The sequence below is a fragment of the Pseudophryne corroboree genome, chromosome 2, assembly GCF_028390025.1.
Source record: "Pseudophryne corroboree isolate aPseCor3 chromosome 2, aPseCor3.hap2, whole genome shotgun sequence".
Taxonomy (NCBI): domain Eukaryota; kingdom Metazoa; phylum Chordata; class Amphibia; order Anura; family Myobatrachidae; genus Pseudophryne; species Pseudophryne corroboree.
In genome coordinates, this window is record NC_086445.1 from 548785057 (window position 1) to 548797962 (window position 12906).

Here is a 12906-nt window from a genome sequence, read left to right on the forward strand (position 1 = left end):
TACGTTTATAGTATGCAAATTTTAAATGTTACGTCAATGCTGATTGGTTGCCATGGGCAGCTTCTCCACTGGCTCACTTCTCCACTTTTATCACTGCCTAGTACATGTCCCCCTATGTCTTATCTCATGATAACATAGTATGGGAGGCCCTGAATGGATGTCTATTCTTGTGAAGGTAAGTCTGTTAATGGCTGTCTGGCTCTGGCTATTAACTAGCCATGTTGCCAAACTTTGATTCATTACATGGACAGTGATCCTTTGAGAAAGTTGCACTGGGGCAATATGGTTTTAATTTATCAAATCCCATTAGTAGCATTCAGTGTTCATGCTATGAGATCTAGAAGATGCTGCCTTTAAAGCATATACATCCAAAAAATAAGTTCTAAAATGGCACACATATAAATAGTGTATTTTCATCAATATTCTGAATCATTGGCATCTGAAGGTACATTCAGCTCTGCAATGTAAGCTTCCTTCCTGTGTACGTATGAGAGCAGCAAACATGGTCCTGCAAAATCATATTACATGGACATGAGCAATAAAGAAAGCATCAGAGGCTAAGGTACAATCAAACACAGCTAGCTAGTACATCATTATTATCATCATCAACACCACCGTCGTCGTCGTCGTCATCGTCATCATCATCATCATCATCATCATCATCATCATCAGTGTGTATTTGTACCAGCCCCCAATCACCTATACTTTATACAGATAGTAGAGGTATATACAGAATGCATTTCCATACAAGTCTACCTCTGTTCCTAATTATATAAACACAATCTTACTGAACTGGCTTGTACTGCATCTCCAAACACAAAGAGGTGCAAGCGTCCCACCTGGACATAGATATATGCTTTTTTTGTGATCATGTACAGTAGCAAATTTGAAAACACACATTTGCTCAACTCAGTGTTATGCCCTATGTGGGATATTCAACTCAGTGTGGGATAAACAAGTGTGATGGCCACGCAGTGCATCCTGAGTGCTTGGGTGAAGGAACATTGTGACTAGTATATTCACTATAATGAGTGTGTACTGTAATAGATCCCAATGTGCACGACAGACTATTGCAGTGAAGTCCACCTACAAGACTTCTTATCAGACACCCACTATGTCATTCTTTACAGGCCCTATCTTCTCAAGCCTGCCAACCTCTGAAAACTCACCTATAGTACCCTACACTAATACACCCTTGCAACTGTCCCATACTTTGCTCTGACGCACACACACTGCCCCTGTCTCAGCTATGCTCTATACCAAAAAAAATATAAGCTCGCCCATGAGCAGTGCCACTCCTGCACTTTCTGTATATGTAATCATTATGTCAAACTTGTATATCCCTATTTTATATATGTTCCCACAGACTGGTACTATGGAGTCCTACAAATCAGTGACAATTATAATAAATAATAATTAGAGATGTGCGGCGGGCATTTTTTGTGTTTTGGTTCTGGTTCCATGCTCATGTTTTGGATCTGGATTGTTTTTGCCAAAACCACCCTTTTGTGTTTTGGTTTTGGATCTGGATAATTTTTGAAAAAAACATAACAGCTAAAATCACAGAATTTGGGGGTAATTTTGGTCCTACGATATTATTAACCTAAATAACATTCATTTCCACTCATTTCCAGTCTATTCTGAACACCTCACACCTCACAATATTGTTTTTAGGCCAAAAGGTTGCACCAAGGTGGCTGTATGACTAAGATAAGCAACACAAGTGTGCGGCACAAACACCTGGCCCATCTAGGAGTGGCACTGCAGTGTCAGACAGGAGGGCAGATTTAAAAAATAGTCCCCAAACAGCACATCATGCAAAGAAGTAAAATAGGTGCAATGAGGTAGCTGTATGACTAAGCTAAGCGACACAAGTGTGTGTCACAAACACCTGGCCCATCTAGGAGTGGCACTGCAGTTGCAGACAGTTGGCACTTAAAAAAACTAGGCCCCAAACAGCACATCATGCAAAGAAGAAAAAGAGGTGCAATGAGGTAGCTGTATGACTAAGCTAAGCGACACAAGTGTGTGGCACAAACAACATGGGACATGTTGGAATTTGACCAGATGTAATACATGCACAATATTGGTGGCACAGGAGAGCGTACCCCTAAACCACACACACACACACGGCAAAGCCTGTAAAATTAATTTGAATAATAATAACCCTTTTATTTGGAGCTATTATAATAATATGCAGCACAGGCGAGCATACCCCTACACCACACAGGGCAAACCCTGTAAAAATTATTTGGATAATAATATAAGTAATGTATATAAGCCTTTTATTTGGAGTAAATAATATACAGTACAGTACACCACCACTGGACTTTTGGCAGCACAAGACACCACCAGTGGACTGATGCAGCACAAGACAGCACCACTGGATTGGACTTATACGGCAGTACCCCTGGACTTATACGGCAGTACCCCTGTACTTGTACGGCAATGTCAGACAGGATAGCACTTTAAAAAACTAGTCCCCAAACAGCACATGATGCAAAGAAGAAAAAGAGGTGCAAGATGGAATTGTCCTTGGGCCTTCCCACCCACCCTTATGTTGTATAAACAGGACATGCACACTTTAACAAACTAATCATTTCAGCGTCAGGGTCTGCCACATGACTGTGGCTGAAATGACTGGTTTGTTTGGGCCCCCACCAAAAAAGAAGCAATCAATCTCTTCTTGCACAAACTGCTCTACAGAGGCAAGATGTTGACCTCACCCTCATCCTCCGATTCCTCACCCCTTTCAGTGTGTACATCCTCCTCCTCACAGAGTATTAATTTGCCCCCACTGGAATCCACTATCACAGGTTCTTGTGTACTTTCTGGAGGCACGTGATGGTAAAGTTCTTCCTGGAGGAATTTATAATTCATTTTGATGAACATCATCTTCTCCACATTTTGTGGAAGTAACCTCCTACGTCAATCGCTGACAAGGTTACCGGCTGCACTAAACACTGTTTCGGAGTACACACTGGAGGGGGGGCAACTTAGGTAAAATAAAGCCAATTTGTGCAAGGGCCTCCAAATTGCCTCTTTTTCCTGCCAGTATATGTACGGTCTGTCTGACATGCCTACTTGGATGCTGTCACTTATATAATCGTCCACCATTCTTTCAATGGTGACAGAATCATATGCAGTGACAGTAGACATGTCAGTAATTATTGGCAGGTCCTTCAGTCCGGACTAGATGTCAGCACTCGCTTCTGACTGCCCTGCATCACCGCCAGTGGGTGGGCTAGGAAATCTTATCCTTTTCCTCGCAGCCCAGTGGCGGGAAAAAATGAAGGAGGAGCTGTCGACGGATCATGTTCTGCTTGAGTTGACAAATTTCTCACCAGCAGGTCTTTGAACCTCTGAAAACTTGTGTCTGCCGGAAAGAGAGATACAATGTAGGCTTCAAAACTAGGATCGAGCACGGTGGCCAAAATGTAGTGCTCTGATTTCAACAGATTGACCACCCATGAATCCTGGCAAAGCAAATGAAGGGCTCCATCCACAAGTCCCACATACTTTGCGGAATCACTCCGTCTTAGCTCCTCCTTCAATTTCTCCAGCTGCATCTGCAAAAGCCTGATGAGGGGAATGACCTGACTCAAGCTGGCAGTGTCTGAACTGACTTCACGTGTGGCCAGTTTAAAGGGTTGGAGAACCTTGCACAAGACTGAAATAATTCTCCACTGTGCTTGAGTCAGGTGCATTCCCCCTCCTTTGCCTATATCGTAGGTGGATGTATAGGCTTGAATGGCCTTTTGCTGCTCCTCCATCCTCTGAAGCATATAGAGTGTTGAAATCCACCTCGTTACCACCTCTTGCTTCAGATGATGGCAGGGCAGGTTCAGGAGTGTTTGCTGGCGCTCCAGTCTTCGGCACGCAGTGGCTGAATGTCGAAAGTGGCCTGCACTTTTTTGGGCTCCTGACATCATCTCCTGCATGCACCTGTCATTTTTCAAAAAATTCTGCACCACCACATTAATTGTATGTGCACAACATGGGATGTGCTGGAATTTGCCCAGATGTAAGGCACGAACAATATTGGTGGCGTTGTCCGATATCACAAATCCCCAGGAAAGTGTAAGTGGGGTAAGCCATTGTGCGATGATGCTCCTCAGTTTCCGTAAGAGGTTGTCAGCGGTGTGCTTCTTACGGAAAGCGGTGATACATAGCGTAGCCTGCCTAGGAACGAGTTGGCGTTTGCGAGATGCTGCTACTGGTGCCACTCCTGTTGTTGCTCCAGGAGGCAATACATCTACCCAGTGGGCTGTCACAGTCATATAGTCCTTAGTTTGTCCTGTTCCACTTGTCCACATGTCCATGGTTAAGTGGACAGTGGGTACAACTGCATTTTTTAGGACACTGAGGACACTTTTTCTGACGTCTATGTACATTCTCAGTATCGTCTGCCTAGTAATGTGGAACCTAGATGGGATTTGGTACCGGGGACACACTAGCTCTATCAATTCTCTAAGTCCCACTGAACTAATGGCAGATACCAGATGCACGTCTAACACCAACATAGCTGTCAAGGCCTCAGTTATCCACTTTGCAACAGTATGACTGTTGTCATATTTCATCTTCCTCACAAAGTACTGTTGGACAGTCATTTGCTTACTTGAAGTAGTAGAAGTGGTCTTCTGACTTCCCCTCTGGGATGACGATCAACTCCCAGCAGCAACAACAGCAGCGGCAGCAACATCAGCAGTAGGCGTACCACTCAAGGATCCTCCGGAGGTGTCCCGATTAGGAGTGGACTCCTCAGTTTTGCCAGGGACAGGGCCTGCAGCACTACCGACGTTCCTGACTGAGGAGGAAGTTGACGTTGAGGGAGTTGGTGGTGTGGCTTGCAGGAGCTTGGGTACAAGAGGAAGAAGGGATTTAGGTGTCAGTGGACTCCTTACGCTCTTACCCAAAGTTTCACAACTTGACACTGACTTCTGATGAATGCGCAGCAGGTGACATATAAGGTAGGCTGTTCCTAGGTGGTTAACGTCTTTACCCCTACTTATTACAGATTGACAGAGGCAACACACGACTTGACACCTGTTGTCCGGATTTGTGGAGAAATAATTCCACACCGAAGAGGTGGCTTTTTTTTTTTTTTTTTTGCCCAGGCATCACAATGGGCTTATTCATCCCATGGACAACAGGTGTCTCTCCAGGCGCCTAATTTAAACAAACCACATCACCATCAGAATCCTCATCGTCATCTTCCTCCTCAGCACCAGCAACACCCATATCCTCATCCTGGTGTACTTCAACAGTGACATCTTATATTTGTATATCAGAAACTGGACTGTGGGTGCTACTTACAGCACTTGCAGAGGGTGTGCAAATGGTGGAATGAGCCAACTCTTCCTGTACAGTGTTGGGAAGGTCAGTCCTCACAACCGCCGACACACTTGGACTCTCCTTGGAGATTTGTGATACCATCTTAGAACGCACAGTTCTTTTCTGTTCTTTTGCCAGCTTAACTCTTTTTATTTTTTCTAGCGGGAGGATGAGGGCTTCCATCATCATGTGAAGCTGAACCACTAGTCATGAACATAAGCCAGGGCCTTAGCTGTTTCTTGTCACTCCGTGTTGTAAATGGCATATTGGCAAGTTTACGTTTCTCCTCAGACCATTTTAATTTATTTTTTGGGGTCTTTTTACTGAACATTGGATTTTTGGATTTTACATGCCCTCTACTATCACATTGGGCATTGGCCTTGGCATACGATATTGATGCCATTTCATCAGCTATGTCATGACTAGTGGCAGCAGCTTCAGCACTAGGAGGAAGTGGTTCTTGATCTTTCCCTATTTTATCCTCCAAATTTTTGTTCGCCATTTTTTTCCTGGAGTTATATAACAATATGCGGTACAGGAAATCATACCTCTACACCACACAGCGCAAACCCTGTGAAACTTATGTGGATTAAATTTTGAGTAAATAATATACAGCACAGGACAGAACCACTGAACTTATATGGCAGCACCACTGGACTGGACTTATACAGCAGTATCACTGGAATTATACGGCAGTACCACTGGACTTATGCGGCAGTGCCACTGGACTGGATTTATACGGCAATATCACTGGATTTTTATGCCAGTACCACTGGAGTTATACGGCAGTATCATTGGAATTATATGGCAGTACCACTGGACTTATATGGCAGTACCACTGGACTGGATTTATACGGCAGTATCACTGGACTTATACGCAAGTCCCACTGGAATTATACTGTAGTACCGCTGGACGTATACGGCAGTATCACTGCACATATACAGCAGCTCAGGGAGAACACCACTGGACTGATGCAGGATACCACAGTGCAACTGCAATGGACTGGACTTATACAGCAGCACTGGACATATGGCAGGAGAGGACACCACCACTGTGACTGGACTGATGCAGCACAAGACACTACCAATGTACTGGTGCAGGACAACACAGCACCGCTGCAATGGACTGGACTTATACAGCAGCACTGGACATATGGCAGCAGAGGACACCACCACTGTGACTGGACTGATGCAGCACAATACACCACCACTGAACTGATGCAGCAGAACACAGCACCACTGGACTGGACTTATACAGCAGCATTAGACTTAAGGCAGCAGAGGACACCACCAGTGTGACTGGACTGATGCAGCACAATACACCACCACTGAACTGATGCAGCACAACACAGCACCACTGGACTGGACGTATACAGCAGCATTAGACTTAAGGCAGCAGAGGACACCACCAGTGTGACTGGACTGATGCAGCACAAGACACTACCACTGTACTGATGCAGGACACTGAAGGACACTGAGGACAGAGACACGTCCTCTCACTACACTATCCAATGCCGGAGTGAAAATGGCAGCGACGCGCGGCTCCTTATATGGAATCCAAACCCCACGAGAATCTGTCAGCGGGATTATGACGTTTTGCCTCATTCTGGTTTCCGAGTCAGGCGGGAAAACCTGAGCCTGACACAGATCCGGGCGCGGGTAGTGAAATTCGGGGGGGTTCGGTTCTCAGGGAACCGAACCCACTCATCTCTAATAATAATAACTAATAACAATAATAATAATAATAATAATAATAAAGAAACTGTTAAAAATGAATTAAAACAGCATAGTTTAATAATAAACCTGAGTGACTGATAGCAGCATTTTTCCTGTCAGCTCCAGTTTTATATAGAGGCTCCCGTGACGGGATGAAGAAGTAATGATTTTAATATATCTCTAATTCCTGCTCCCTTATTACAGTTGTAAAGAGAAAAAACATTTCTCTGAGCAGCATCACGGTATCAAACTGAATAGAGCTTCTAATGTTTATTAATAGTATACTTTGACACCCACAAAATGCATCAAAGAATCATTTTTACTGTAGTGGATATATATGCACTGTTGCATGCCATGTACTTTTACAGTGATAAGCATTTCTAAATGTATTTCTTTTGATGTAAAAGTTGAATTTCACAGCAAACTTGTACTCTGCAATCCTTTTATCACAATATAACACCTGTACAGTATATCAGTAATAAATAAGTGATACACTGAGGGGCTCATAAAAAGAGGGGAGTTACTTACAGCTCCCATTACCAACCTTATGTCTCTATTTAAAATGAAAAGTCTTGTTTGGGTAATCAATTTAATCCAATGAAAGTCTTACGATCATAACAGTTTTGTCTTGCCATGTAATATCAGTGAAGAGGCAAGCAGGGATATACATTATTGTGCAGTGTCTAGGACATAACTTATTTCCAAACTATATAATTACTGAGTGAGGTGACAGGTAGAAGCAGGGAACTTTTCCTCTCTGAAATCTTTGTCAAAAATGCTTTATGACAGTAATTTCCCATATATGTGTTCAAATTATGTTAATCTAGAAAATATGGAGACCTATGCATCAAGCTTTCCTAAGCCCTTCCCTGTACAGCTTTGTAAATAGCCAATGGAGATAATAGTACAGTAAATAAAATCTAAACATAAATCATTTGCTATACTTTATGCCGAAATGGACTATACATGTGAGATCCCACTGCTATACAGTCAGTATTCTATTATTTTATACAATGGAATTCACTCTCATTGATAAATGTCCAGAACATAGGACACAACGGTTTCTTCTAGACAGAATTGTAATCCTTTCAGTTTACTCCCAAAGTGTCCTTGCTTGTTTCTTTGTAAACTTTTGGGGATAGACAGTAAATCAATGTTCTAAAGTGATGACTATTACGGCCCTAACATATTAACTAGGACAGAGCAAGGTAGAAAAGAGGATGTAGTAAACCTATTAATATAACTAAGAGTGTTGGATGTCAGTGAGCTTTATATGATTCTTAGTTGCTGAAATAGATAATAGTTTCTGTGTAATTGGATTAGTTATATAGAGGTAATAGCTGCTTACAGTTTATGTAAGGTTAATATTTTCTCTTGGTGTCAGGGAATGCTTTTTTCTTTTATATATTATATTGTTCTGTGCTCTATGTGGTGGGATTTTTAGTTACAGTCAGGACCTGAAAATGCCTACAAAATCCTTTCAGTGCATTAGTTGGCTTGATTGCTCGGCCAGACTACCCAAACATCTGTAATTCAGGTAGTTCAGCAAAATATTTGCTAAGTTTAAAGCAGATAGTTTGGATTTAAAATACTGGTATATAAGAAAAGTAATTTTCCAAATTATGTTGATATGAAATTAGGAATTATGATTTAATGTATTAGTATTATGTGGGCCCAGCTTTTCTGTATGTACACCCGCAATAGGTTCTATCAATTTGCAATTTACAGCTTATTTCATGGGCACAGTGAAAGTCACAATGCGCCAGATAATAAAATAACACTAAAGGGGGGTACACACGGAGAGATCCGTGCTTAAAATCTAAGCAATCTTGCTAGATTGCTTAGATTTTAAGCACGGATCTGCCGTGTGTATGCCTTCCAGCGATAGCGATGCGCGGCCCCGCGCATCGCTATCGCCGATGCTAGATTGAGCTGCATGCAGGCTCAATCTAGCGGGTCGCTCACTTCACCGTTGTGTGAAGTGAGCGGCCCCCCGTCGGCTTTCCCCCTCGCTCAGTACATCGCGCTGTGCTGAGCGGGGTGAGAGATGTGTGCTGAGCGGTCTGTGTTAAGATCGTTCAGCACACATCTCTCCCATGAGTACCCCCCTTAGGGGGGCCACTCACTTCACACAACGGTGAAGTGAGCGACCCGCTAGATTGAGCCTGCATGCAGCTCAATCTAGCATCGGCGATAGCGATGCGCGGGGCTGCGCATCGCTATCGCTGGAGGGCATACACACGGCAGATCCGTGCTTAAAATCTAAGCAATCTAGCAAGATTGGTTAGATTTTAAGCACGGATCTCTCCGTGTGTACCCCCCTTTAATGTTACAAGAGTACTCACCTTTTTTTCAGATGTCATATCGCTTTGGACATTTATTTATAAAGCTCAATTTAGGCACCATCATCAATTTGAGACTTTTTATTGCTTCAGAAGGATTACACACATGTCTTAGTATGTCCAGTGCTCGGGATTCCATTATCGGTATAGTTCACCGGTCACATAACTACATCCCGTCTTAGTAGTTCAGGGGTTAGCAAGTTTCAGCACGAATGCCAGAAACAGCACTCCAAATGTTAGAAGTTACAGATAGTAAACAATGATGTACCAATAACCCTTAACCAACTGGTTTACCTATAAGCTCTGTCTGTGTATTGGTCTTGTCTGCTGCCTTTTTTTGATACTACCACTTTCACTACTTCTACCACTTTATACTTGAGTGGTTTGAAATGTAGATATTCTCTCAAATTTAAAATATCAGTGATGTTTATCTGTTGGTCCCATTATTATTAATTAATAATCATCCACATAGATAGATAGATAGATAGATAGATAGATAGATAGATAGATAGATAGATAGATAGATAGATAGATAGATACTGTAGATAGATAGATAGATAGATAGATAGATAGATAGATAGATAGATAGATAGATAGATAGATAGATAGATAGATAGATACTGTTGATAGATAGATAGACAGACAGACAGACAGACAGACAGACAGACAGACAGATAGATAGATAGATAGATAGATAGATAGATAGATAGATAGATAGATAGATAGATACAGTAGATAGACAGAATGATAAATACAGAATGATAGATAGACAGCAAAAGGTTGTCAACCCCTGATTTAGTAAGCAAAATACAATTCTGTAGCATAGCCAGCTTGAGGTGTACAAAGACTCTTTGAAGTCTTATTTAAGTTACTTTGCCATATTTGAGCGATAGAAAAACATGGTAAGTATATTTAGCATGTATGTGATACTGACAGCTTCCCTTTTTCTACAAGTACAGCTTTCAGTGTGGACAGGCGTGCATTTTTACCACCCTGTTAATTATGTTTATTAAATGTCACAGGAAAGTTTATTTAAATGTGTAACTGATATGTGTTATTGAATTTTTAAATGTGTTGTCTCTTTTGAAAAAGTGTATTTCAGTTGTTACAGTGGGGACAGTGGGAACAGCTACAGGTAGTAAATCCAGTGCTGAAGTATCTAGGAGCTGTCCAGCAACTTCAGCAACCTAATCCATAAAAGAAATCATGGCTAAGGGCCATTTAGAAATGGCCATGATGTTGTATGCTGTAGAATGATTTCCTGCCACTGCACAGGTGCAGCTATAGTCACATTGAGGATTTAGTCACAAAGTGAGGGACAAAAGGGGGCGTTTGTGGGAGATAATAGGTGATTGGTGACTGAAACGCAGGCATGCCATGACCATTTGGGGTATATGTCATAGCTTACAATGACGATCCCATATGCATTTACAATGGCACCAGCACCGATAAACATGCTGCGCTACTATAAGGTTACTCAGAAAGTCAATTAAAGACCGATGTGTGTCCGATGTCTGTGTCTCCACACACTAGGGCAAAACCCTGATGCCTCTAGTGGGTGCCTTAATGCAGATCCCGGCAGTAGTGGCATTTTCAGGTTTCCACACAGCTGCTGTGTTCTAAATGGCAGGTGTGTACATCTCTGAATCAGACCCTAAATCAGCAATCAAATCACAACTACAACTACAGATAAAGTGACCTACAGTATATTGCAGCATTAAAATCACAGTTACCTTCTTATCACACATTTCTATTGAAATAAATGGGTTTACCAGTGACATGCTTAGACTTGTGCAATTGTACACAAGAGAATGTCAGCTAATATTTTCTTTATTTATAGATTCATATTCTATATATACATTCTTTAGTAGTTGTGCTTAGTGACTTATCACACGTCGGAACAAAAGTGTGAGAGTTATACAATATTGACATTTGTAGTCAAATTATGAATCTTTTCTTTATCCCATAAGTTGATTCTGACTAAAAAAAGTCTCTTGTTAATGTTTGTCTTTCTGTGATAGTAAAATTAGATTGCAAGCTCCACTGGGAAAGGAAATGGTGTTTGAGCAGTATGGTTTGGGGCTATTTAAACAGAAAGACAAAAATAAAATATTGCAACTAATAATTACAACCCAAAGTTCAAACCATGATAATATATTCTACAAAGCTCTGCAGGTGTAAAATGAATCAATAAACAAACAAACAAACAACTGGTACAATCCTGTATCTAAAACATTATAAATAAAATACTGATCCTGTCCCCAAAAGCTTACAATCCACTAATCTACATTACAGGAAAGCCTTAAAGCCATGTTAACCTAATTTAAAATTGTAACTTGTATTTACCAAAGTTGTGTAAATGAGTCAATATCATTGTGAATGATTGAATATTTAGTATTGAAATGTCTCTGAATGCACCAATATTATGGTCGCTAAGAACCCACTATGACAAATGATAAGACTATAAATGAACCACGTCACTATACAGTCATGTAAGTTAACAAAATGCTCCACATGTTATTATTGACTAACCTTTTTATTTTTGCCTATTCTCAGGAGCTAGGCTGCACACATCCAATATGCATCCTCACACTATCATAAACATTTACAGAGGTTGTAATTATCACTCCTGCTAAGAAAGGAATCCACTTTAAGGAACCCCACTGGGGACCTGCTCATAAAATGACCTATGTAGGAACAGAAAACTCTTCTGCCTAATTCACCCTGTATTGCTACTCTATGGGCTGTGCATGTAGATATTTTTATAATGGACATTAAGGAGGAATAACATTTGTATTTTCCATTAGACCAATCATCCATGACTCACTACAATGAACTTTTCTCATGCTATTACATATGCTTCCTCTGAGCCATCTTTGTGGATGGCTATGCATTTGGTGCATGATGAAAGCCTACATTTTCATCAGCCCAGGACAATGAGAATGTGCCCATGTGGCACTGTTTGGGATAGATGTTCATCAGGTGAGGCTTTGAACACTAGCTTCCCTTTGCTTATTCCAGTCCGCTTGCTTATATAGCATAATGTATACAGTGTATTGTTTCCAAACTGACAAACACAGTGTTTTCTTTTATTTAATGCTAAGTATTTCAGGTTGCTTGTATTCCAGTATGTTGTAGCAAGCAACTATGTACTGTTGTAAATAGGTACAATGTTGTTGAAATATACAGTACGGGTGAATAAGAAGATCTTATGGGAAATACTAAATGCTGTACATAGAGGGTAAATCAATAGAGGGTACTGCAATCAATGTTACCAATGGCATTCAGACTTTCTCTGGCAGCTCTTAACCACCAACATCACAGATTTTCCTTAGCAACCCCTTAGCTCCCTATGGTTTTTAAGACATACAGCTCAGTAGGTCTAAATTGTGTTTCTTAAAAGTCATATATAAGAAATAAATCAATTAACAAAGAGTGAAATTGGTGCCATATTGGTCAATAACAATGTACCTACATATGCCAAACTCCTTAGTGTAAGTAGTTACTCCTCAGA